General features: G+C 41.2%; 1 protein-coding gene across 2 annotated transcripts in view; it reads left to right on the top strand.

The window, feature by feature from the left end:
• Nucleotides 1-4,962: 4,962 nt before the first annotated feature.
• Nucleotides 4,963-22,020, top strand: part of LOC129857585 (growth factor receptor-bound protein 10-like) — a 78,816-nt gene continuing 61,758 nt past the window's right edge. For both annotated transcript variants that reach the window (XM_055925998.1, XM_055925999.1), the window contains exon 1: nucleotides 4,963-5,156. The gene's annotated coding sequence lies outside the window, so the exon portion shown is untranslated. The remainder of the gene's footprint in view (nucleotides 5,157-22,020) is intronic.

The raw sequence follows: 22,020 nt of genomic DNA on the forward strand, positions 1-22,020 counted from the left end.
TCAATCTGTGCAATGGCTACTGCTATAGGTTTCAGAAGTTTCAGGCTGCTTACCACTCTCCCAAAATACATAATCCAGGAGGTTCCTCTTGATGGGGCTGTCCATATCGGCAGACTGTGATATGGCCATTGGAGAGACTCCTTCCCCTCCAGGAGACTCAAATGTGATGACAACACCACCCCAATGGGTGTTGCTGGGCATCTTCAATGTGGTGCTCTTATTCTTCTCACTTTGCTTGGTGAGATAGATTGCTGCTATAACTTGATGACCCTTCACATACCTAACCATTTCCTTGGCTCTCTTGTAGAGTGTATCCATTGTTTCAGTGCCATGGTGTCCTTGAGGAGCAGATTCAATGCATGAGTAGCACAGCCAATGGGTGTGATGTGAGGGTAGGACTCCTCCACTTTAGACCAAGCAGCATTGTCTGTCAGCAGTTTAAGTACTTTCTGTGGTCCAAGGTCATTGATGGCTGCCTTCAGCTCATCTGCAATGTAGAGACTGGTGTCTGTTGTCCCTTGTGTCTGTGCTCTTGTAGAGTACTGGTTGAGGGGTGGAGATGATGTAGTTAATTATTCCTTGCCCACGAACATTCGACCACCCATCAGAGATTATTGCAATACAGTCTGCTTTCTCTGATTTGCCTGACATTCACTTGAACTCTGCATCCAGCAAATGAGTAGATAAAGCATGTCTGGTTGGAGGGGTGTATGCTGGGCGAAGAACATTCAGAAATCTCTTCCAATACACATTGCCTGTGAGTATCAGAGGTGAACCAGTTGCATACACAGCTTGAACAAGACATTCATCAGCATTTCTCTGACTACATTCCTCCATTGAGTCAAAGAACCTTGAGCCATGAGCTGTTGTTATCGATAAGGTGTCTGTCTGATTCTTCATTTTCACCTCGAATAGAAGTAGAGGGACTTTTGTCAGTTGCTTGTTGTGAGCGCTGAGGGAAATGTATGCACTTGGCCAGATGATTCTGTATCTTTGCTGCATTATTCATATATGATTTGGCACAGTATTTGCAAATGTACACAGATTTTCCTTCTACATTAGCTGCAGTGAAATGTCTCCACACATCATTTTCCTGTAAAGATTAGAAAAAAGTGAGTAAAAAAAACAAATACATTTCCATGTACAGATAAATAGTTAAGCAGTTAGATTAAACAACTCCTTTGTCAGGTAAATGTTTTAAAATGAAACATGTGTGGAAAGAGGTAAATTAACACTTCAGTTAGCAGGCAAGCTAAAACCCACATGGTAGCAAAAACTAACTAGCAGAAATTGTTAACAAGTTAGAAATGATTTAAACACACTTTGCTGTAGGCTACTATTTACTAGTTAACAAAAAAGTATGGTGGTCATCTAAAATATATTCACCCCACCCAGTATTGTAATCAAAACTTACCGGAAAGCATGTAGTCCTTGGCTCAGACAGTGTAGTAGTGTGGGCTCAATGGCATCTCATTAGGGTGCAAGAGCTTGAGAATCAGCTGTACATGTGATGGAAGAAGGGGTTTGCAATTCCATCGAATTGGGGATAGTTTAACCAAAATATGCCACAAGTCCTAGAATTGCCTTGTGTATCCCACAAAAAAAGTTTACTGTTATAAGCTATGTTTTTGATGAATTTAAGTAAAATTCCACAAATTCCAGGGCTCAACTTCCCATGAAAAATTTCTGGAAAAATTTCTGGAAATCTACCGGAAAGTTTCCGACCCTTTGCAACCCTAATCCTAACCATATCCCTAACCCTAATCCTAAATACAGTGTAAGTGCAATGTAACAATGAGCTTATAACTGCAGGGTAAAATCTTATGTATATTTATGTATTGATCGTTTGGTAGTGTGGCAAGCTCTTGAGTCATGGAGCAGGTAATGTAACATGCAGTAGATGTGTTTCTCATTTGGTTGTTGGCTGTGGTTATTGTTGTCCTTATGAAATCTGGAAGCCAAACAGACCTCTTTCTTATGATGCCACCAGGCTTACATGTTGTTTTGAGAGGATTGCCACATCAGAGCTCTCCCAACTATTCCAAGCTACTCTGAACCATGACTCATCATGTGGTCATAACTGACATATAACTTTACTTAAACTGTATTCCCTGACCATACTGGTTTAGGTTTCTCCAAAAATCCTATAGATGGCCTCCTGGGCCCTAACATTTCAGCGTTTGCAGATCTAAACGGTCTGGATCGGTATAATCAGGGTAGTGGTGGTTTATTACACTAGATTGATTCCATCTTACAGATCTACCCAGTTAGGCCCAAGGGGAAGGGGTTAGTGAGAGAACTGAGACCAGCAGTGGGATCACAATGTCCCTTCACAGGCTCCCTGCGCTGCTTTGCCTGATATGCTTCTCTCAAAGGCCGGGCAGGTCCACAAAAAGTATGTGATCTGGGGATTGGGTTTCTGGGTATGTGTCTGTCTGCCATGTGATCCAGATTTCACCATATACAGAGAAACGATGTGTACCAAATGGCTCCCTATTCCCTGTATAGTGAACTACTACCCTATGGGCCTTGGTTAAAAGTAGTGCTCTATAAAGGGAATAGGGTGTCATTTGGGACGCTACCAGAGGGTAATCCTCTCCACACTGTAGGTCTGTAAATACTTGCTGGCCCACAGGCCCTCTGTCGGTCAGAATTCCTGCTCATTTGTGGCCATTATGTCTTACGAAACGAACTGCAGCAAGACAGAGTGTTTGGTTGGTTCCAAGCCAACTGCCGCCACAACCGTTAATGCAGGAAAGACAAATGTCTTTCTAAATCAAGACTTACTGGCAGCTCATGACACAGCATAGAAGAAGGTAGTGGTTAACTCACAGCATTCATGGTTGAGAAGGATGATAGCTATCAATACTTTGTCTTAACACCATTTCCATGTGTTACTTTTGCAAATAAGATTCCTGCTATATCACATTTGATTTGTCACGTACACCGTTTCATCAGGTATACAAGTTGCAGCGAAATGCCCGAACATCCTTGTAATGAAAAAAACGTGGGAAGATCAAATGCAGCTTTTCAATGCAACCATGTTCACGTTAGCCTCGGCTCCCAAGATTGGCCGACGTGAAAGCCTGTGACAGAGGCTATGGTCACATGGGCCTAATGCATGAAAAATGTTACAGGGAGGAGATCTGATCCAAGGTGTGATGTTGTGTCTGTGTACAATGCCCTTTTATATTGTGGCGTGGTTGTCAGGGTCACACAGTATGGAACCACAGTTGTTCTCTTCACCCAGATACTGCAAGTCCAGGACGGGTCCTCTGTCTTCCCTACCCTGTCATTAGGCCGGAACTTTCCTCAGCTGAGCCTGACTTAAAACCTTTTGCATTACAGACTCTTTGAATTATTTTCCATGGTTGAGTTCATGGAGTAAATCATATTTTAGGTGTTTTACTAGAATAATCAGATTGATATATCACATACTGTAGCATATTAATAGCACAGTGGCTACATTTGCACAATTATATGAAGGAAAATATACTCGTCACCAAGGTTAGTGCAGGGCATATAGCTCCCGTAAGCCTATTGCAACACAGTGCTTGGAGGGGGAAAATACCAAAACATTGCATAGGACTAGGGAAAGGTAACTCCAGAGCATTGAACTCTTGATTAAACTTCTATGCAACAGGGCCAATAGGAGATTATGAAATTGAAAAACAACTGTACATTTTGTAGTGTACCCCAAAATGCTATGTAATTCTATGGTGTATGCTTACTTCCGACTCATTGATTTATAGTAGCTTGATGTAATAATAATATGCTATTTAGCAGATGCTTTTATCCAAAGAGACTTACAGTTATGTGTGCATACATTTTTACATATGTGTGGTCCAGGGAATCAAACCCACAACCCTAGTGGTGTAAGCGCCACACTCTACCAACTGAGCCATACAGGACCACTATGTAAGTATCATATAGATTTACAGTTTGAAAAGCTATAAAATAGTGACACAATGGATCAAAATGGGGTTAGGCCAAAGGGCTGGAACTGAAATAAAACCTGAGCAATACTGTGAACTTTCCAGAGTCCCCGCTCCACTTCTTAGCACCCACATGCTTACTTCAGGCTGAGACCTGAGACACCGGGGCCTGATTTACATGGGAACGAGCATGGGGGCTGTATCTACTGATTTGGGAAAAGTTTACTGTGTGTAGTGTCTATTTTTGCAGCAGTGTGCTATGTCTGCAGACAGGACTTCTTGGCATGTCTCTCCCCCCCCCCTACACACACACACTACATGTTAATGTATGTAAATTGTAAAGTATTTGATCTATAATGACTTTTCCGTTGTATCGTACACCAGTAAGACTAGCTGTCACCATTGGCGTCGGCTAATGGGGATCTTAATAAATAAAATAAAATGCTCTCAAGTGGCTTTATTGGCATGGGAAACATATGTATACATTGCCAAAGCAAGTGAAATAGATAAAAGTGAAATAAATAACAAATGAACAGTAAACATTACACACAAAAGTTCCAAAAGAATAAAGACATTTCAAATGTCATATGTCTATATACAGTGTTGTGACGATATGCAAGTGAAGTCGGCAGGGTAGCCTAGTGGTTAGAGCGTTGGGCTAGTAACCGAAAGGTTGCAAGTTCAAATCCCCGAGCTGACAAGGTACAAATCTGTCGTTCTGCCCCTGAACAAGGCAGTTAACCCACTGTTCCTAGGCCGTCATTGAAAATAAGAGTTTGTTCTTAACTGACTTGCCTAGTTAAAAAAAAAAAAAAAAAAAAAAAAAAAAAGTAAAATGTAAGTCGCTCTGGATAAGAGCGTCTGCTAAATGACTTAAATGTAAATGTAAGTCGCATTCACAATGGTGTTTGTTCTTCACTTCTCTCTCTTTGTTCAGTTGATGAGTCTACTGAATATTCCTCTAGAACCCAGAGACATGAGGCGATGTGGGCGGAGTCAGCCGAGAGGGGAGGGAGGAGTTGTATCGTGTGTGTTGAGTCAGCTGAGAAATAAACTGCTAGCTGCTTGTCCTCATCGGGAATGTTGACCACTGGAGCGTCTTGAGCAAGAAAAGCAAAGCTGTTGCGCGAGCTACTATTTTCAAGTTAAGTGTCTTCCCATCCCAAGTGCAAGGCTGTCTGATTGCTCTTGTTTGACATTCTACAGAGGCCTGTCAATAAGGTGAGTGTATTATTCCAAGATCAAGGGAGTCTTGTGTTATTTAAAAAATTGTGTAATTGTATGCATCTTTCTTGACTTTCTAGAACACAGCAAGCAAAGTTTAGTGTAGCTAGCTAGCGCCTCGATGTAAACTGCTGTCGGGTGAGACTGGAACACAGCGCAGCGTGGCTTGTAGCGTGAGGCTCTGTCTTTCACGAAAGCGCGAGGAGGGTTTGGAAGTGGATAGCTGTTAGAACTTGTTTTGCAAATCAGTGTAATTTGTTGTCTAAAACAGGTTACCGTTGTAGGTTAACATTGTTAATCACAAATGTGACAGTTACTAAATAGCCAGAGCCGAATATAGCCACATGTCTACCCAGCGCTGTCGGGACTGCATGCAGGCAGATAAACTGCGTTCGTGTAGGGATGAGGTTGGGAGAAGCATGATCTCCTGTATTGGGGCAACTAAAGCTTACTAAACTACTATAGTTAGGTAGTTAACAGTACCAATCCAGAGGGGTATCAATGAGTTAACCAGATAACTTTGATTACATATTGTTTTTTTAACTAGATTTTCTGGTTCATTAATAAGAAATGTGTTTTTGGTTGCTGAGTCAATTAGACCATGCCCATTTCAAGCGTATCGTAAACTGTTTACTGATATTGCATAACTGCTTACTATCCAACTACCAGCCAGGCGCAGCCCCTGGTGAAGTCCCTGCCTGTCCTACCCTCAGTAGACTATCCGCCCTACCCTTTTCACCGGTCCGGTCAGTCTTATCCCATGGCTTCATTTTTCTTTGGGGGTGGGGTGAAAGGCGATTTTCCAGGCAGCTAGCTACTCGTGTACTGAACCTTGGATGGTGGTTGGCTTCTACCACCCCTTTCAAACCGAGCAGCGAATATATACAGTATACTTATAGTAGGCTTATTCAGAAGCTAAGTATTTCAAATCTAACTGGGTGGGACATCAGGGATGGATTTTGGCAAGGATTTTATAAAAAACGAGTGTTATGCTGTAGATGTGATATGTAATCGTATTAGTAATCTAAAAACAGATTTGTTTGACTTAATGTTGATTCATCAGAATTACCCAGCAGTGTACTGTACAGCTCATCTAAGAAATGTAGTTGGTTAGAACCATAATAATATATAGATTGATCATAATGGCATAGTACGTTTTGGGAACAGTCCCTATCTTCCAATAAACTACATTTTTACTATGCACTTAAAATGTCATTACTAATGTAGGCCTACTATGTAACATGTTAATACAAAATTGTTACTACTTGTGTAATTACAGCGTCACTACACTGGGTTAACAGCAGCTTAATAGAAATTGTTACCAGTATAAGTTGTCACCAACTAGTTTTAAATTCACACCCTCTGCTACAATCTAGCTATTTCAAGTACATGCTCTGTAAGCGACTGACATGATGGGGCATGCGTTTAGGAGGCCGAAGACAGACGGCTAGCTCAGAGCTGCTGAGTGCACATATTTTACATATGCAACCTGTCTGGCCATGGCGGTTCAAGTCTCTTCTCTGGAAGAGTCTGACTAACAAATGGCTTTGTTGGATCATATCCTATTGGCATTTAATTTGTTCTACCAATCTATTCCATTCATCATACAAGGCCTATTAGCGTGGCCTATTAGCGTGTTGGTAGGCCTATTAGCTTGTTGGTTTCATTTATTATCGGGGATGGAAAGTGAAAGGGATAGGCCTTGTTCACCCAAATGACAAATTCCCTCGAGAGCTGTCCAAACTTTCAATCTGAAGAGGTCTTGCAGACATATAAATTGTACTTCCACATACACTTTATATTATGATTATGTTGTCTGTCATAGTGGTGATCTCTCTCACCCAGGCCCTAGCATTCCATTAGGCTTTGCACCAGTTTGCAGTCATATAACACTCGCTATTCAGTGCCAATACCCCCTTATTGATGGCTGGTCATGGCGCTTTTTCCCAAGTCTGGGATGCCAGAGTCAGAGTTTTGGCCTAAATCAATGACACCAATTACTAGGTTATGTCCTATTATTGCCCAAATCATTTCTCCCATCAGTTATGAGCACAGCTGATGTTGACACACCTCCTGTATTCTGTCTAATATATTCTAGTAACTGATTTGAAACAAAATTTTGGTCTGTGGGATGTGGCAGTAGGTGCTGTTTGGAAACAGGTAGCTGAATCATGAAAAAAACTGGATGTTATAGGCTAGGCCTACTTTTCTTGTGTTGGTAGGCATCAATGGGTGTACAAAGCATAAAAATACTTCCGAAGAACCCCAAGGCTTGTGGATGAAAAAAGTTGTAATGCCTTTATTAGATTACTTGGCAGCAGGACAAGATGAAAAAGCTTTGCAGGCAGCTAGAGAAGCCTTAGTTTGTCTGTGTCACTTACCTTTCATTTAAATGTAATCATTATTTTGTCTAGCTACCTCAGTTATAGCTAAGTAATTACATTCTGCTTACTAAAGTAGTCTGTAATTGATTTACAGAAGGGCAACTTAATATATTTTGCTTACTTGTCCTATAAATACTTGACTCTCACCCGCCATCATCCACCCATGATTACCCAGAAGGCAGAATGATGCAATGATTGTCTAACCAACCAACCACAGCACGGTGGATTCAATTTCTCCCTGTCTGGAGGCGGTCCAAATCTGTCTGAAACCTGAGAAGCAGGAATGCTGTATTTTCTAAAGCAGGTAACTGAACACTCCTGCTAGTATGTTTGTGTGCAGGAAGAACAGGGAGAGCGGTGCAGAACGGTGGCGATGTTCCAGAAAATGTCACTCAGCCTCTACGAGCTGGAATCTGTGCTGTAAAATGTAAAACAAACCAGGGTTAGTGGGCTTGGCGAGATGTATTCATGAAAACAAAAGGGTTTTGAGTGACATTCTTCCCCAGTGCAACTTCAGAACAATAGAGGCATTTTGTGCTCTTGAATTTTATCGCTGTGCCTGGACATCATTAGTATTCTCTTCTCAGAGTTTAATGGGACATTTGGCTTTATCTGTACATCGTTTCTCATATTATCAGTACATATTTCACCAAACATATAAGTGATGAGAACTTGGAGAAAGGTATTTAAATTATTTATAAGCTACAATATGTAGGGTCCTATAAAATATGTGTTGCGGACAATGCGAATGGAATCACGGAATCTAGACATTAAAACGGAATTCAACAATATATTTTTTTTAATTGAATTTCGTAGGAAATCAACTAAATGTATTGAACTTATTGGAAAATGCTTTCATTTGCTCAAATAATCATAAGACATGAACAAAATGCATACGTAGCAAGGTTTTCATCCAATTGGGACAGATTTTCATGCAAATATTCTAAAATATAAACAATATGTGCATTTTCCCAACAGATGTGTTTCCATCAAATTGACTTGTTGCGGATAAAAGGTTGTGCCTGATGACGTAGTGCACATAAACATTTATTTTGCAGTTAAATTCCCATGTACCAAATAATAATACAAGTTAAATGGGTTTCCATTGCATTTTCAACTCTACTGATGCTTTTGTCACAAAGAAATTGTGTTATGTAGCGAATGTGCCCAGTTTGCCCTTGGCATGTGCTCTCTAGCTAATAGCTGGCACATACAGTGTGGGTAGTTAGGTTACCTATAGGGTGACATTTAGGGCAATATAACACTTTTTATTTGTCAAAAGGCAACCAAGCATCAATCTCATCAGCCTAATGAACTGCATGCTTTCCCAGTCATAGTGGGAGGACCACACAACATATCATCACGCGACTCCCACGTTTTCTTCGATTGGATGCTTATTATATCAATATTTGCGCATAAAGATGTTTCCACGACCATTTCTCGCATAATACATTTTACAGACACAAAAAGATCCCACATTGTCTAGTGTATTTTGTTTTGTTGACTTTTGTAAATTTTGCCAACAAATTTGCTTTTTCCTTCAGGTCTGTTTATCCGACATGTACTTTACTCGCATAAAAAGGTTGGATGGAAACCTGGTTAGTGATTCGTACTTTCCTGCAACTTTCTGAAATGGCACAGGAATGCCCCTGTCTGTGTGTGGATCGTCCGTTTGTCTAGTCTACACTTTGTGTAGCCGTTAGCAATAATGCTAATGATAGTCTGCTGGTTGATGGAAAGGCTTTCCCAAAAACCTTATAAATTAAATGTTAACTACACAGTAGCCTATGCCTACCTGGCAGAATGATATGATTATTTGCATCAATCCAGCTTCCATTTGTTTTGCAAACTGATTTGTTTAGTAAAATCACATGAGCGCTACAGAAACACCGCTAACCAAACAATGGTCTCTGGCTGGTGCGCACTTTAATTAAAGGGTAACTACACCCAAAGTTCAACATTTTTTAGACTTTTCCCAGACCTCAAAAGTGGTTTCCTGATGTGGTGTAGCCCTTTACGCTCATACCCGTGTACAGGTTGAAAATGGCAGATTTGGGCACTGATAAACGCCTAACTTGGAACGCAGTGGCTGTACAGTAACAAACTATACATGATGTCAATGGTTTTCTGCAGTTCTACACATAATCTGCAAACTGTTCACTTTCAATTGCTACCATGGTTATGCATATGCTTTTCATATTTCTTCTGGAACAAACATTTCAATGTTAAAGGGTTTAGCGTTTTTTTTTTTGTTGTTGGAAAAAACAAAACCTGGAAAAACAAAACTGAGAAAATTGAATTTGGGGGTACAACTAAATGGGATCGGGTACAAAATACACCAGATTTTATAAGGCCCTAATATCATGGGGATAGGGGGTTTCTGGTAAAATAAACTTTGTCTAGGGGGGGTTTGTGTTGAAAATGACAAAGACCATAGATACAGCAAGCCTGTTCTTCCTGTTCTCTTCTAGCCTCAGGAAGCCTAAATTCCCTATTGTTTATACCATCTTTATTACATAACTCAATGTAGGCTATTCAATGTTAGTTAGAAACTCTCATACGTCCAGATGAGCAGTCTGATCCATTGTACAGTAGCCTAAATATCATTTATTCTAGTTACACTTCTTGATCTTATTTAAGCTTTTTGAATAACACGTCCCATAGATGAAAGCTTGAGTTCTTAGTTGAATAAAAACTAAAATAGCCTAGCCATAACCCACCCTGGCAGCAGGCTTGTGCACAAACATAACATCTCCCTCCCGTCCAAGCCATTCATTATGCACATTGCATAAGGTCATTTCTCCCAGCCGGCCCAATGAAATCCTCATCCAATTAGCGATTGTCCATGTCTCTCAAAGCCTTTCTCAGAGACTTCTGCTATTCAGCCCTCCACGATGACATCAGGTTCTCTCTTATAACCTTCTTTACGCTGCTGCCCCGAAATAATGAAGCTGCCATTTAATGAAGAATCAACATGTGAAACAAGCACATCTACTGAGGTGTGACAACAATCTGAACCATCCACTGATAAAATAGTCAGCCATGACAGAGATGGCAGTGTTCATTTGGAACTCAGTCCAGTAAATTAAAGCCTGTACAATACTACAGATGGTCAGAATAACCTTATTGGAGAAGTAGGTACTTATTTATGGTCTTCATATGCATTCATTTGCTTATTGAATGTCTAATTACTGCAAACTACTACATTCTTCAACTATGCTTAAATGCTTGTATTGTCTATGGATTACTGTGTAATTGCTACTGGATTACTGTGCATTGTGCAATTTTACAGATTTAAAGTGATGATTTACTCCTCCCATGGCCCTTATTTTAGCAAGTTGTGGAATCTGGCTGGATTTTCTTATCTAGCCTACCATGCACAACAAATGAAACATTGCAAAAATGCTGGCATTCCAGTAGTTGTCATCCCTTCAAGACATATCTCTCAGCAAACTGTTTTCTTAATTCATTTGACATATCCTTTGAGTGCTTCTACCTTAAAAATAGGTTACACGTCACCTTACTGTAGAGAGGCAGGCAGTCCCAAACCAAATTCTACCTTAAATGATGAATTTTGCATGACGGTGCGTCTTCCAGCAACATTGGACTGCTCTGTTCTTGCTTGACTTCAGATTTTTTCATGGTGTTCCATGTACAGCTTGAAATAGTGCTGGAAAATACAAGGCTACATCTCTTCTTCAGTTGTTTGAGCCTAAACCTCTTGTCACTTGCCCTGATCAATGTGGACATGATGATGTAGGTTAGTGATAAGACAGATGCCCAGGAACCCTAAAGAACAGCATCTTGTACTGTTTGGCGCTTCCTACCATTGCAGCAGTCTCCTCAACCTTGAGTCTGTGCATGTTTCAGTTGGATGTTACATATGTCATTTAGGTGTGAGAATGAAACAATGGGGTCTTGGGGAGGGAGGAGGTATGTTCAGTTGAATTTCACACGCTGCTCTTGCAACCGTCACTGCTTGGAGGCAGGATTTTTAGTTGTTGTTGCTGTGTGAGCTCTTGTTGGCATTTGGATGGTTCATAATGTGGCCCTTAATAGGGCGGGCACAATTACCATATAATAGTGTAACTGACGATTATGGATGAAGACCTTCACAAAAATAAAATAACCGTCATAACCGTTTAATTATTATTGTTATTACAGTGCATTCGGTGCTTGAAGTGCTTGAAGTCATAAACAGCTCAATGCTTGAAGCACAGCGAAGAGCTGCTGGCAAACGCAGGAAAGTGCTGTTTGAATGAATGCTTACGAGCCTGCTGCTGCCTACCACCGCTCAGTCAGACTGATATATCAAATCATAGACTTAATTATAATATAATAAACACACAGAAATATGAGCCCAGGTCTTTAATATGGTCAAATCCGGAAACTATCATTTCGAAAACAAAACGTTTAATCTTTCAGTGAAATACGGAACCATTACGTATTTTATCTAACGGGTTGCATCCATAAGTCTAAATATTGCTGTTACATTGAACAACCTTCAATGTTATGTCATAATTATGTACAATTCTGGCAAATGAATTACGGTCTTTGTTTGGAAGAAATGGTCTTCACACAGTTCGCAACGAGCCAGGGGGCCCAAACTGCTGCATATACCCTGACTCTGTTGCACAGAACGCAAGAAAAGTGACACAATTTCCCTAGTTAAAATAAATTCATCTTTGCAGGAAATATTAACTAAATATGCAGGTAAAAAAAATATATACTTGTGTATTGATTTTAAAGAAAGGCATTGATGTTTATGGTTAGGTACACATTGGTACAACGACAGTGCTTTTTTCGCAAATGCACTTGTTAAATCATCACCCGTTTGGCGAAGTAGGCTGTGATTCGATGATAAATTATCAGGCACCTCATTGATTATGTGCAATGCAGGACAAGCTAGATAAACTAGTAATGTCATCAACCATGTCATCAACCATGTTAACTAGTGATTATGTTAAGATTGATTGTTTTTTATAAGTTTAATGCTAGCTAGCAACTTACCTTGGCTCCTTGCTGCACTCGCGTAACAGGTGGTCAGACTGCCACGCAGTCTCGTCGTGGAGTGCAATGTAATCGGCCATAATCGGCGTCCAAAAATGCCGATTGTTATGAAAACTTGAAATCGGCCCAAATTAATCGGCCATGCCGGTCGACCTCTACTACAGACAGTTCCTTTGAACTCATGGCTTGGATTTTCCTCTGACGCACTGTCAACTGTGGGACCTAATATAGACAGGTGTGTGCCTTTCCATGTCCAATCAATTGAGTCTACCACAGGTGGACTCCAATCATGTGGTAGAAACATCTCAAGGATGATCAATGGAAACAGGATGCACCTGAGCTCTATTTCGAGTCTCATAGCAACGTATCTGAATACTTATGTAAATAAGGTGTTTCTGTTATTTATTTGTAATGCATTTGCAAACATTTCTAAAAACCTGTTTTCGCTTTGTCCTTCAAATCAAATGTTATTTGTCACGTGTCGAATACAACACGTGTTGACCTTACTGTGAAATGCTTACTTACAAGCTCTTAACCAACAGTGCAGTTCAAGAAGGAGTTAAGAAAATATTTACCAAAAAGACTAAAGTAAAAAATAATAAAAAGTAACACAATAAAATAACAACAAGGCTATATACAGGGGGTACCAGTACTGAGTCAATGTGCGGGGGTACAGGTTAGTTGAGGTAATTTGTACATGTAGGTAGGGGTGGAGTGACTATGCATAGATAATAAACAGCAAGTAGCAGCAGTGTACAAAACTAATGGGGGGGGGGGGGCATGTCAATGTAAATAGTCCGGTGGCCATTTGATACATTTTTCGTCAGTCTAATGGCTTGGGGGAAGAAGCTGTTAAGGAGCCTTTTGGTCCTAGACTTGGCGCTCCGGTACCTCTTGCCCTGATGTAACAGAGAAAACAGTCTATGACTTGGGTGACTGGAGTCGCTGACAATTTTTTGGGCTTTCCTCTGACACTGCCTGGTATATAAGAACTGAATGGCAGGAAGCTTGGCCCCAGTGATGTATTGGACCATGATAGTGTGTTGGTGATGTGAACACCAAAGAACTTGAAACTCTCGACCCGCTCCACTACAGCCCCGTCGTTGTTGATGGTTTCCTGTTCGGCCCGCCTTTTCCTGTAGTCCACGATCAGCTCCTTTGTCTTGCTCACATTGAGGGAGAGGTTGTTGTCCTGAACCACACTGCCAGGTCTCTGACCTCCTCTCTATAGGCTGTTTCGTATCTGTTGGTGATCAGGCCTGTTGTGTCGTCAGCAAACTTTATGATGGTGTTGGAGTCGTGTTTGGCCACGCAGTCTTGGGTGAACAGGGAGTACAGGAGGGGACTAAGTACACACCCCTGAGGGGCTCCGGCCGCATTCCCAGCTCCCCAACCCCAGCGTCTCCAGCCGAGTCCCAGCCCCATCCCAACCCCTCAAGCCCCAGCTTCCCTGCAGCTTCAGCCCAGCTCCCCTCCCAGGCAGCTCAGCTCCCGTTTCCCCTCATAGTCCAAGCAGCTCAGCTCCACAGCTGAACAGGCCAGTGCTCCGGCTCGCACACTGCCAGAGGGCCTTCTCTCATCACTACTCTTTGGCCTACAAATCAGTGCATACCATTCAGGCCATTGCTATTTTTTTTATCCAATAGCCTATGTGGAAAGAATTTGCTCCCAGCATTCCAAAGAGGACTGCAGTGAGATCATCCAGCGATCATGTGGTGTGGTATGGAGGGGATGATCTGCAAGCAGGCAGGCAGTGTAGCAGGCAGGCAGTGTGGCAGGCAGGGAATGTGGCAGGCAGGCAGTGTGGCAGGCAGGCAGTGTGGCAGGCAGGCAGTGTAGCAGGCAGGCAGTGTGGCAGGCAGGCAGTGTGGCAGGCAGGCAGTGTGGCAGGCAGGCAGTGTGGCAGGCAGGCAGTGTAGCAGGCAGGCAGTGTAGTAGGTTAGTAGGCAGACAGTAAAGCAGGCAGACAACGTAACAGTCTGCAAGACCGAGCCTCACCTGCTCAGGTGGAAGCTGGCCTATGTATTCTCAGGCACATTCTGGGATATTTCCTGCTGTTCAATCAATGGGCTGAAACACAGATTGTGGCTTTAAGGTGGGCCAGAATGCAGGGTCGTGTAGTTTATTGTTTGTTCAACATACAGTGAAGCTTTTTGTTTTGTTTGGAGAAACAATGCCACTAGAAGAATGTCACACTCTTGAGGGTTACCACCCAGCAAATGGCTTTCAATGCATATTAGTACTTATCCTTTATCTTTGATGGACCTTGATGTCACCATTATTCTTTGCATTTGAGAATCAAGCCCTATCAGTGGTTGTGCTTGAGCTGTTTTTCAAGACGGAAGGACAGAGTTAGGCTGTTTCATATAAATGTTTTTTTTTTTTAAAGAAGACATGAAAGCAATTCAACTGCAATTGACCTTCAGTTTGATCTTAGTCATACTATTTTTGTCCGAAGGCTCAGACTGTAAGAAACACCAGTTGTTTGTATTTCAAGTTTACACATCTAGGCCTATATGCCCATTTCAAAGTTTTCCCCAACGTCCACAGGCCTACCTCACAGATCTCAGGCTTGTAAGCATAGTGCTGTAAACGTACTGGGTAGTAATGACTAGACTGACTTGTGTACAGGTCTGTTGCAAAGGTTGCTGTTATGATTCTGGACGGCCAGAACTATAAATAGCCCTACTATTTTGAAGTGTGCCCCAATTTGGAAAGGAGGGGAAAGTATAGCCCTGTGAATGCTATGCATTTGGGCAGTGTGAGGTGAAGAGGGAACACAGACAGGTCCCAGAGAACCCAACCCACCAACTCCGTTTACAAGGAAATATTTGGCAGCCTGAGCCATAAGAAGTTTATAGATTTCTGCTTTACTTCAATTACGTGGCCCAGAAATATGAGGTTAAAAGTGTAATATTTCCCACTCACACTCTATTTAATGGAATGTAGGTCTATTCAAGAGAATGTGTTAGCAGTTTTTTACTTTCCTGAAGTTTAGGCACTTGTTAAGGACAATATATATATATTATTTTTAAGTACAATTTTCTCAAGTATCTATTTTAAGATGTTCTGTTTACCCTATGTTAAGTTTAGCATTATGTTATGCATATCATTGGGGTGTTTGTAGTTGATGGAGGCATTTCTACATATTTTTTACCTAGAGGTTTGAGGTAGAGATCGACCAATTAATTGGCATGGCCAATTAATTAGGGCCGATTTTTTGGGATGCCAATTATGGCCGATTACATTACATTCCACGAGGAAACTACGTGGCAGGCTGACCACCTGTTACGCGAGTGCAGCAATGAGCCAAGTTAAGTTGCTAGCTAGCATTAAACTTATCTTAAGTATCTTAAAAACAATCAATCTTATCTTAAAAACAATCAATCTTCACATAATCACTAGTTAACTACACATGGTTGATGATATTACTAGGTTAACTTGTCCTGCGTTGCAAATAATCAATGTGGTTTCTGTTAATTTATCATCGAATCACAGCCTACTTTGCCAAACGGGGGATGATTTAACAAAAGCACAATCGTTGCACGAATGTACCTAACCATGAACATCAATGCCTTTCTTATAATCAATACACAGAAGTATATATTTTTAAACCTGCATATCTAGTTAAAATAAATTAATGTTAGCAGGCAATATTAACTAGGGAAATTGTGTCACTTCTTGCGTTCATTGCACGCAGAGTCAGGGTATATGCAACAGTTTGGGCCGCCTGGCTTGTTGCGAACTAATTTGACAGAATTGTACATAATTATGACATAACATTGAAGTTTGTGCAATGTAACAGCAATATTTAGACTTAGGGTTGCCGCCCGTTCGATAAAATACGGTTCTGTATTTCACTGAAAGAATAAACGTTTTGTTTTTGAAATTATAGGTTCCGGATATAACCATATCAGTGACCAACGGCTCGTATTTCTGTGTTTATAATATGTAACTCTATGATTTGATAGAGCAGTCTAACTGAGCGGTGGTAGGCGGCAGCAGGCTCATAAGCATTCATTCAAACTTTCCTGTGTTTGCCAGCAGCTCTTAGAAATGCTTGCTCACAGTGCTGTTTATGACTTCAAGCCTAACAACTCCTGAGATTAGGCTGCCAATACTAAAGTGCCTATTAGAACATCCAATAGTCAAAGGTATATGACATACAAATGGTATAGAGAGAAATAGTTGACTCATCATAATTCCTATAATAACTACAACCTAAAACTTCTTAACAGGGAATATTGAAGAACTTGGAATATTGAAGCACCAGCTTTCATATGTTCACATGTTCTGAGCAAGGAACTTAAACGTTAGCTTTTTTACATGGCACATGTTGCACTTTTACTTTCTTCTCCAACACTGTTTTTTCATTATTTAAACCAAATTCAGCATGTTTCATTATTTATTTGAGACTAAATTGAATTTATTTATGTATTATATTAAGTTAAAATACAAGTGATCATTCTTCATTTAGTATTGTTGTAATTGTCAATATTACAAATGTATATATATATATATATATATATATATATATATATATATATATATATATATATATATATACATATCGTCCGATTAATCGGTATCGGCTTTTTTTGGTCCTCCGAGAATCAGTATCGGCGTTGAAAAATCATAATCGGTCGTTCTCTCGTTTGAGGCCTATAGGCTATTTGATACCAGTGTAGGTCTTAATTCCATTATTTGGTGTTCCATTCCACCATTCAGTCTGTGGTAATGGAAGCAATGATGTTGACGACACCGTTTGTAAATCTGTGCTCGTTTAAGAAGCTTGTTAACCAAGAAAGATTCCACCTTGCATGGAATCACAGCCACTGACTGACCAAATGTAACAGTTTAACTTCTAGGTTTCAGAGCAAGTGACGTAACTGATTGAAACACTAGTAGCGCGTACCCGCTAACTAGCTAGCCATTTCACATCCGTTACACAAGCAGTTAGTGTGGTAGCTAAAGTCTCCTTAACACCCATCTCTGGTCCCAGCCTGGACCTTAAAACCAGCAGCGACATGCAAAAGAGGAGATCTCTTCTCTTTAGGGAAATGTTGGTTCAGTTTCAATTAGGCTTTACTTTAAATAGCCAGCGCTCTTGATGATCCCAAGCCTGGGCTTTGCCTCTGTTCTGGTGCTAATCACTGCAGGATATTAAAGCTTTCCCCTCACAGTGTAAGCACACATGAAGTTCTTACTGTATTGTACCAAGCAAACCAAGCCATCCCACCACCGTATGACTGTCAATGTGTGGTTGAAATCTAGAACGTAAAGAATAAGCACATATGAACTTGTTACTGTACCATAATGACCAAGCAAAGCAAGCAAGCCATCCCAGAGCCTGACACAGTAGGGCTACTGCATAGTTCCTATATTAAACACGAAGAATGAATCCCAATGAAATGCAGGCAGTCAGCTCTCATCATAACGTCAAGGACCAAGTACAGTCTAGTAGTTATGTTGTTGTTAGGTGCCCCTTTTCCACCGTATGTTAAGATGACATTGATTGTCACAACATAGTTGTACCGTCACGTACAGTATAGACCTACCGCTGTTCTCTAGCTCTGTGTGACTAGACCGGCAAAGACAACAGAACGAGTTAACTGCAAGAGAAACATGAGCATAGCCCGAGGAATAGACCTCAAACCTCTGACTGCACCCCTCCCTCCCTCCCTGGCATGGAGAAATGTTGACTTGAAATCCCACAAGCAGGCAGAGGAAATTTGTCTTGTTGAATAAGAGCCCAGTGGAGAAGGAGAACCCCTTACTTTAATAGTTAAGGCTAAAAGTTAGCATGCTCTCTCTCTCTCCGCTCTCACACGGCTGTAATAATTAAGCCGAGCTGTGATGAAGATGTCCATTGTTAAGGCTCTGTTTGAAGTTACATTTTTCGTTCATGCAAGCTTGAGCAACAATCTCTCTTAATTAGTACAGATGCGTACAGTACCAGTGGCACACGGTGCTCTGAAGTCCCCAGCCTTTCTAGTTGATCTATGCTTTGGGGCTAATTGCTCCGTTAAGGTCACAGTTAATCATATTTCACTATTCTGTTCAAGTGGAATGAGTCAAATCAAAGGCCCTTTTAACCCCCCCACACACAGAATGACTGATTCTGAAAAGGAATGATTAAACATAGGTATATGTTTTTTGTCAATTTGTCCAATTATGCCAAGTAAGCCCCAAGGCATGTGTCATAAGAACACACTAGAATGTTCTGATTTTATTCATGGAGGAAAGCCCTTCCAGCCATATCTCACAGTAAAGAGTGTTTATCACACATACCTTTTGTGCCTCTCCTCTCAGACCAGCTTTATGATGAGGGCTTTACTGTTAAGTGTCATAGGCAAGGGGCAAGAGATCAATGTGTTCTCAAGATCACCCGGTACAGTACAGTATGAATTGTGACAGTACATTACCTTGGCTCTTACATCGGTGGGGCAACACACACAGACCGGGACTGAGACACACATAGCAGTTCAAAGCGCGGTGCATACACACAGAGCGCACACACACCGCACACACACACACACTAATTACAAGTGAGCCCATTCAGTGGTTCTATTGATCCAAGTGCCAAGCTCTTTATTGCAAATAAACTCATGAGTGGATCATTATTTGCATGTTAAAAACTTTGTTCATGCTGTGCTTTCTCAACAAATTGGAAACGATGACAGTTGTTCAGGACTTTTAATGTAATTTATGTCCAGTTAGCTTTTTCTATTTGGGTATAATTCATATTTTATTATCAGGTTTGGCGAACTGTAATGCTGAAATTACACAGTTATTTAATTCTGAGAAACTTGGAGGTACTGTTGTAAGCTATAAATTCATTGTTTGGGCTACAACAATATTTTAATTTAAATGTTTGCCTAGCTGAAGTTTTCTTGACTACTCAAGATGGCGATGATGAGGGTCCGAGAAATCGCTCTGTACTTTCTCACATCAGACCTTATCTCTGCTACCTCACCCTACCAAGCCTGTTTCTCTAGGTTTTTCTATTTAAGTCAGTATTTAAGAACCCCAGGAGAAGATTTTGCTGCATTCTTTTGTCAATCTCAGGGAGAGGCAGCATGAGGAAAAAAGCTCATGGAATCTGCCCACTACTTTTCTGTTGAAGCTATTGGCAAGGGCCTCCGCTACCCAGTGGAACAGACATCTTTTTCAAGGAACTCAAACTGTTCAGTCAGTTCCACTCAGCATCAAGGCCTGGGCCTGCCTGGCTCTAGTTCTCTATCCGATGAGAGTGGAAGGCAGAACTGGTGCTGAATGAAAATGCTGTGCTACTGTATTTCCCCTGCTGATAAATTAACTGCAGATACCTACTAACAAAAGGATGTCTCTCTCTCTCTCTCTCTCTCTTGGCACTGACAGTGGTCCACATGATCTATGGCTACCATGACATCCTTCAGGGGGCTTCTTCTGATTTTGTTTTGGAGCAGGGAAGAGTAGGAGTGGTGCTCCTGCTGGCTGTGAAACTTACGGCCAGCATTTACTTTCTTATGTAATCAGGCAGGGCCGTGGGACGGGAAATAGCACTGTAACAGTACCAGGCAACCTGAAAATCCTGATAATTCCTGAAAATAGTCCATGACTACATGGCATGGGACAGTCTAGGCTTACTGCAACTCCAAACACCAATTAATAGCCTGATAGAAGTATTTCTGGAATAGCATCAAAAGAGTCTCACTCAGAGCCATCTACATTGAGTGTACAAAACATTAGGAACACCTGCTCTTTCCACGACAGACTGGCCAGGTGAATCCAGGTGAAAGCTATGATCCCTTATTGATGTCACTTATTAATTTCACTTCAATCAGTGTAGATCAGTGATTCCCAAACGTTTTATAGTCCCGTACCAGTCAGCGCATTCTCAAATGTTGTTTTTTGCCTTCATTGTAAGCCTGCCACACACACACACACACTATACTATACATTTATTAAACATAAGAACCGCTTGTAGCAATTTTTACGAGGCTCTCTTGTTCAGATGATGGTAAGGGGACTGGAGGAAGGGCATGAAAGGGATAACGAATCCAGTTGTTTGTGTCATCCGTTTCGGGAAAGTACCTGCGTAATTGCGCACCCAGTTCACTCAGGTGCTTCACTATATCACATTTGACATTGTCCGTAAGCTTGAGTTCATTAGCACACAAAAAACCATACAATGATGGAAAGACCTGTGTGTTGTCCTTGTTAATGCAGACAGAAAAAACTTTTTAATCATAGCCCCAATTTTGTCCCGCACATTGAATATAGTTGCGGAGAGTCCCTGTAATCCTAGATTCAGATCATTCAGGCAATAAAAAACATCACCCAGATAGGCCAGTCGTGTGAGATACTCGTCATCATGCAAGTGGTCAGACAAGGGAAAATTATGGTCTGTAAAGAAAACTTTAAGCTCGTCTCTCAATTCCAAAAAACATGTCAATACTTAGCCCCTTGATAACCAGCGCACTTATTTCTGTATGTTGTAAAAGCGTTACATGGTCGCTGCACATATCATTGCATAATGCAGAAAATAAACGAGAGTTCAGGGGCCTTGCTTTAACAAAGTTAACCATTTTCATTGTGGTGTCCAAAACGTCTTTCAAGCTGTCAGGCATTCCCTTGGCAGCAATAGCCTCTCGGTGGATGCTGCAGTGTACCCAAGTGGTGTCGGGAGCAACTGCTTGCATGTGAGTTACCACTCCACTATGTCTCCCTGTCATGACTTTTGCGCCCTCAGTAGAGCTATCAACACATCTTGACCACCAAAGTCCATTTGATATCACAAAGCTGTCCAGTACTTTTAACATATCCTCATGTCCTGGTTTCCAGTGGTTTGCAGTAGAGGATGTCTTCCTTAATTGACCCCCCATAAACGTAACTGACCTATACCAGGAGCTGTGCCAGGCCCGCCACGTCTGTAACGCATATAATTCACTGGTTTGTATGCAAAACAGTAATTGTTTCAAAACATGTCCTGCCATGTCACTGATGCGTCGTGAAACAGTGTTGTTTGATGAAGGAATTGTCTGTATCATTTTTTGGGGCCTTTCCCCCCAGCATTGTCACCTTCATATCTGCGACAGTAGGAAGAATGAAGTCCTCCACAATAGTATGGGGCTTGTCTGTCCTAGCCACTTGGTAACTCACCATATAAGACGCTTCTAGCCCCTTCTTATTAATGGTATATGTTGCTTTTATACATGTCTTACTATTCGAAAGTCGTTCCATATTCTCGCTCAAAAAGCTCCTGTGGCTTATTTTTCAAATTGTCATGTTTCGTTTCTAAATGACTGCGCAAGAGTGAAGGTTTCCTGCAAGAGAGTAACGGTTAATGTGATTGGATGTTAATTATTTGATTAGACTACCTGTATTTGACGTTGTGTTGTTATTTCGCTGAACACTAGATGGTTTAATTTTATCGTTGGCAGTGAAATGAGGCTACTCAGGCGAGAAAAAAACCTCACGCTAGT

Source organism: Salvelinus fontinalis, chromosome 6 (genome assembly GCF_029448725.1).
Source record: "Salvelinus fontinalis isolate EN_2023a chromosome 6, ASM2944872v1, whole genome shotgun sequence".
In the NCBI taxonomy this organism is placed as follows: Eukaryota; Metazoa; Chordata; class Actinopteri; order Salmoniformes; family Salmonidae; genus Salvelinus; species Salvelinus fontinalis.